Below are 6,042 nucleotides of genomic sequence, written 5' to 3'. Positions count from 1 at the left end.
TATATATATATATGTATGTATACATACATATATATATGTGTATGTATGTATATATAAGGGCACTCGAACACAGCACACAAAAGACACATTATTCGAAATGGGAGCAAAGCCGCTCTGTCAGGCTGAGCAACCTCCCTCCGTTTTCTGAGGGCGTTTGTTTACAAAGAGCAGAGGAGGAAGGGGAGATAAAGCATTTCAAGTCAATGACTTCTTTACTCGGTCATCATTAATCTCATAAATCCAATAAAGTCTTAATGGAACCGGGAGGGCGATGTTTAAGATCCAATTTAGGAGTTTGTGCAGGGCCACGGCTCTCGGACTGTTTACCCATATTTTAATGACTTTCGGTGCCGTCAAACCGATCTCCGTGTGGTGGGGAATATTCGGATTAGGTTTGGTTCGGCTGCATTACGTAAGCAGAGATTTTGCTCATTCGGTTTTGTTGCTGCTGTTGTTTCACTGCCATTTCATAGTGTCAGTGTTTTTCTTAACTTTTGGTTCCATCTTTTCGTTTATTTTTAGTGAAAATATTTTATTAATACGTTTGCGGGGATGTTTTTTTGCAGTCTTACCAGCAAATGATTAGTTAAGCCAGCATCTAGGTATTATTCTCCCTTTTATTTACTAATTCTGTTGTTCGCATTATCATTAATCTCACACAGATATTATTGTTTGCTTTTTCTGCATTTATTTATTTTAATGGTGGCTCTTGCCTTAACTTCGGTGCATTCTCATCGTTCAAAATCCCTTGAAAATGTCCAGATTTAAAAAGAGCCTCTGTTTCTGACCGAAAATGTTGCACAATAAAACCATATGGTCGATAATCCAGCCGTGTCAAACGCAGGGCAATTCTAGCACTGCATGGTTTTTTATATTGCTTATGGGGAAATTGCGTCAGTTGTTTTGGCAACTGTGGTCTGCGAATGGAGGTTTATTATAACACCCCTCCGTTGTTCGTGAATGTAGTATATTCATCTTTTTTATATATACTGGAAAAATGTATATTGAAAATGTTTGGATTATCACGGTAATTGTTCATTCATATCATGCATTATTAATAATTCTCTCTCTCTCTCTCTCTCTCTCTCTCTCTCTCTCTCTCTCTCTCTCTCTCTCTCAAACACACACACATATTTCTTTACATTAGTCGGTTAAAATGTATATGGAAAATATTTAGAATATTAATATTAGTGTTACCCTCTAGTTTGTACTAGTACACTGCTTACTTTGACTCTGTCAGTTTAAATTGCTTGTGAACTTATCCAAAAGAAATATTTTCAAAACACGTGAACATCGACCATAAGACGATATGTACCTCTGACCATCGTTCTCAGAAGTGAAGAATATTATCTATTTTCGTTATAAGGAAGGGAAGTGAAAAAAGGAGCAATATTTCCTTTTATGAAAGTTATACGTAAATCAATGTCGCCATAAATCGTTTCCCAAAAAGAATGATGACGAAAAAAGAAAGACATGTCTCTTCTTTTAGCTGTGGCGTTGTCTTGTCCAGCAATAAATGTAACGACTTCGTTGCAAACCAGAAAATAAAACTCGGACGAGCGAATCCAGACAAAATCATCCTCTCCCCTGCAAGATAGCCCTTTGTTCGTTATATCTATATCTGCGGTACTCAGACTTTGCGAGTAATTTATGAACGCATTAAATGCTCTTGCATATCATGAAAATGATAGCATGAAGCAATTTTCTGGGTGATTTATGCCCTCCTTAGAATACGGCGGCGGAAGGCCAGCTGTAAATTCTAAGTAATTGCGTAATTAGAACACCAAGAAAATGGTAAATATGTCCTTGTCTGATGGACTGTAATGTGAATATCAAGGCTGGTTTCTTTATGGTAATCCTTGCCTCCGGTATCACGAAGTGCTGGACTGTCAACGTAAATAAGTATTATTCCAGCGAGTACTGTATCCAGTTCCAATACAAGTATTACTGAGAAACAGATACAGTTTCCTCATCAATAGTTAAATTTTGTATGCATATGCTAGTTATTTTTCTTTACGTGACGCTCTAAAGTCTAAAGCCTCAGGCTGGTCTTGCGGTTTTATTCTCAGACTTGCACCAAATTCGATTCTCTTTTAGGTCTCCGGGAGCTTTTTTTTTTTTTTTTTTTTTTTTTGTAAGTGGTTCTCATCACCATTGATTCGTGCGTTGAATTTTTCCACTCTGTATCTGGTTAAATCTTTTATCAGTTTTTCTTGAAAGCAATGTCGGTCGTGAGTTGACTACCCTCCAAAAGTTACTATGGATAAACTTTCGACCGAGATACTCTTAATACGACTGTGCGTTTATGAGCTCTCCCGAACTCGCCCTTTGCATTTAAGTCTGGTGTATATAAAAGAGGAACCTGGTCTCGTTTCTCTTTATCGTTAATGGGAAGAGCTCGTCCCTGCTGAATTCAACATTCTACTTACATTTTCACTAGAATTCTCACAAGATTCAGAAGCTACTGTCGATGTGTCTTACATAGAATAGGGAAGAATAGAACATCCGGCGTATGCGTCATTCCTGTCCAGATATCCCCTTTGGGGACTAATATGTTAAAACAAAAAAAGAGAGGAAAAGAATGTGCAGGTAGGGAGAGAGTCTAACAAGCACTAAGTGTGGACACAAGTGATGAGAGCAATTTCATTTCTGTCATTAGTATGTTCATTTTGATTTTCAGCAAATCCAGTCAGTCGTAAGTTAAAAGCTAGGGCTTTTCTTGGTCCCAAGAATGTGGCCTTTCTTTCCATCAGTACCATGATGAGAGAATGAGAAGAAAACGGAAGAATGACCCTGGTTAAGATAATATTACGACGATTAATATGTATAGGAACCTAATTTCTGCCTTTTCGGGAAGGCGTTCCTGATGTTACGCCACCGACGCTCAAATACTAAACTAAGCAGAGGCTCATCTGTTTTCTCGGATTTTGCAACATAAAAGTTGCCCAATAAATAAAGCATGAGAGACTGTTGTAAAAACTTTCGTTGACATCGCATTCTGTTCTACTGCACAAGTCGCAACTCGGTCCCCGGCCATCCAACAATCTCATCTTCCAGGAAAAAAAAGGAAAAAGAAAAGATTTCCTCTCAGCTTTAGTCACATTAATTCCCAGAAATTGTACGATGAATATTTGACTGCATCTGGGGGTGCGCAAATGTCAGAGGTCATTTTTAAGAGGAAGAAGAAGCAGAGCATTACCAGCATCTTACGATTGTCTTGAAAGTGATTTTTTTGTAATGATCTTACGCTGGGTTTCCCTAAGCCATTTCTTTCCTTGTTCATCAGTATAATCGTGGGCATTTTGCACACACGATGATGAGTTTCCTTTGGCTTATCTTCCTTTTTATCGGGTATTCAAATGTGACCAAACGTTTTGATCACCCCGCTAACCTCATCCTTCAACTTTAACGCTCTATCCCCAGCTCAGCGATGCATAAAAGTACAAAATAAAACGCTTTGAAATACGGACTTAATTTGGTATATGATATCAAGGATAAAGAGAGAGAGAGAGAGAGAGAGAGAGAGAGAGAGAGAGAGAGAGAGAGAGAACATAATTCCAGTGAGAACAAAGGGACTTGATTATCCCTTATCTTTTAAGCTGCCAAGAATTAGTTGCATTCGCGATAACTTTCATTCAAAAGCTTGAAAACGCTTTGTTAGGGAAACCTTAGATGTTCTGGGCCTTTTTTTTGTTGTAGCTGATGACTTTTTTGGTCAGCAAACAGAGGGTGTGGTACGATTTTAACTAAGCTTCATTTACACTCGAATATTAAGGAGATTCGCTCAAGAAATGTACGCCTTCATAACAATGACGCTGCTCAGAAAAAATGTCATAAACCCTGCGTTGCATTTGTCTTGCATTTGTGAAGGATATTAGCCCAGTTTTTGCTTCGAGTCAGTATTGTACGAGTAGGGTAAGGGTAAAATGTAAATTTCTCATACCGCGCATTCGTGCAATACATACTAATGGGAATATTCCTGTGATGAGCCAAGTTTAATCGGAAATAAGAAAATGTGATGCCTAAGAATTAAAAAAAAAAAAAAGAAACACGAATGAATCAAAAGAAATGTTTTACGTTACGCAAGCATCAGCCATTCGGAAAACACGAAGAATATGTAGTTCTTTTAATTGTTCATTTTACTTCTGTCGTTTATTTATTAATCCGTGAAACACTTGTTTCTTTTTAATCAGGCTATTGCCCACAGCGCACTTTTCGTTTTTAAGCTCTCAGGAGTGATGGAAGTCAAATATTAATATGCACTGAGTTGAGTGGTTCAGGAGGATTTTTTTTTTAGTTTAAAACATTTTCTTGATGCCTCTTATTTTCCATTTCCGCTTTCCTGAGAGAATATGTGGGTATAGCTAAATGAACAGGCTACATTTCTGCGGCATTTAATTTGTATATAGTCTTCTGTATGTGTCATTATTATTATTATTATTATTATTATTATTATTATTATTATTATTATTATTATTATTATTTAATAAAAATACCTGCCTCTACGGCATTAATTTGTAGTCTTCTCTGTACGTCAAAATAGCTGTCAACGGCATATAATTTGTATAGAGTGTTCTGTATGCGTCTTATTATTATTATTATTATTATTATTATTATTATTATTATTATTATTATTATTATTATTATTATTATTATTATTATAGCTGCTTCTGCGGCATTTAATTTGTAAAGTGTCATCTGCAAGCCTCTTATAACCTTTTTTTATTAACGTGTGGCTGGTAAAAAGAAGATTATAAGACGCGTAGGGAAGACTCTATACAAATTACATGCCGTAGAAACGGTTGCTATATTCAACACTACTGCCCTCAGAGGTCTACTCCTGCATTATTATTATTATTATTATTATTATTATTATTATTATTATTATTATTATTATTATTATTATTATTATTATTATTATATATTTACACTTACACCACTGTGGATTCCTTCACGAAAATTACTATTATTATTATTATTACTATTATTATTATTATTATTATTATTATTATTATTATTATTATTGTTGTTGTTGTTGTTGTTGTTGTTGTTGTTGTTGCTTTGCTGGATTGTTGCTGTTTCTGTCAGAAGCAGTTTTAAAATAAAAGGTGAAATTTTTAGAAAGTCTGGAGAATTTATCATTTTGCAATTTATAGCCTGGCAATTTCTAAAAGCTTTTCTATAGAAATGTCAGGTCTTGAATAGCACAGCTGCGAAAGCACTTAGGGTGGGAAATTAACAGCTTCACAACACGGAGCCCAACCAACACTTGTGATTATCATTATTCCTTTTTTTTATTTTCTTTATGGGAAATATGATTTCTTTATTTTCAGAATCGATCAGTCTTTCAAGTCCTGAGATGCGTAGAATACCATCAGGTCAGCTGAAGCTTAGATGTGGGAATTCTGTCTCCTTCCAAAGGTACGGATATTCTTTACTGACTTCTGTAGTGACTGACAGACAAGTGCAAGAATGCATTCACACTCACACCCACAGACACACAAGCGCTCTCACACTCACATTGTCAATACACAGACAGGTAGTAATCATGGAATGTCTGACGCTGAAACCTTTCACACTAGGTGAAGTACGTATTCATCAGTGTTGAAACATGGGCTTGGACGTTTCTAGAACGAGAGGCTGGCACTCGGGCTAATGCCTTTTGAAATTTGTCAGAATCATCATAAATTAGCTAACTTTTTTTTATGAACAATGTAACTGACAAAACATTCCTGTTCTTCTCGTTTTGATAGATATTTTAGGCTCGATTTTTAGCGTATAAAACAATATCTCGGAGCCCGGAAGATGTCTTCATTAGGAATTACTCGAAGGAGCAGTTTTTGAAAGTTAGAGTGACCCAGTAATGGTTTGAGAGCATGAGATTGTAGTGTCCTTATACTGACCACATACTCGAAAAACCAGCTGACTGAATATGTCGTTATTCCAGAATAACTGACAACAAACTACGAAATAGATATGTAAACAAAGAATCATTTCGGCAATAAAAGAAATAAGTAATTAATTCTAGGACAAAAGTACAAT

At 36.0% G+C, this 6,042-nt stretch overlaps 2 protein-coding genes across 2 annotated transcripts in view; one reads left to right on the top strand and one right to left on the bottom strand.

Annotated features, from left to right (window-relative positions):
- Positions 1-6,042, bottom strand: part of LOC136848793 (lachesin-like) — a 113,325-nt gene that overhangs the window by 26,650 nt on the left and 80,633 nt on the right. The gene's annotated exons all lie outside the window — the stretch shown is intronic.
- The window catches only part of LOC136848792 (methyltransferase-like protein 22), a 276,110-nt gene continuing 275,406 nt past the window's right edge, over positions 5,339-6,042 (top strand). The window contains exon 1 of the mRNA XM_067121423.1: positions 5,339-5,421. The gene's annotated coding sequence lies outside the window, so the exon portion shown is untranslated. The remainder of the gene's footprint in view (positions 5,422-6,042) is intronic.

The sequence above is a fragment of the Macrobrachium rosenbergii genome, chromosome 19 (assembly GCF_040412425.1).
Source record: "Macrobrachium rosenbergii isolate ZJJX-2024 chromosome 19, ASM4041242v1, whole genome shotgun sequence".
Lineage (NCBI taxonomy): Eukaryota > Metazoa > Arthropoda > Malacostraca > Decapoda > Palaemonidae > Macrobrachium > Macrobrachium rosenbergii.
The sequence above is the reverse complement of the archived record's forward strand: the minus strand, read 5'-3'. Positions and strand labels throughout refer to the sequence as shown.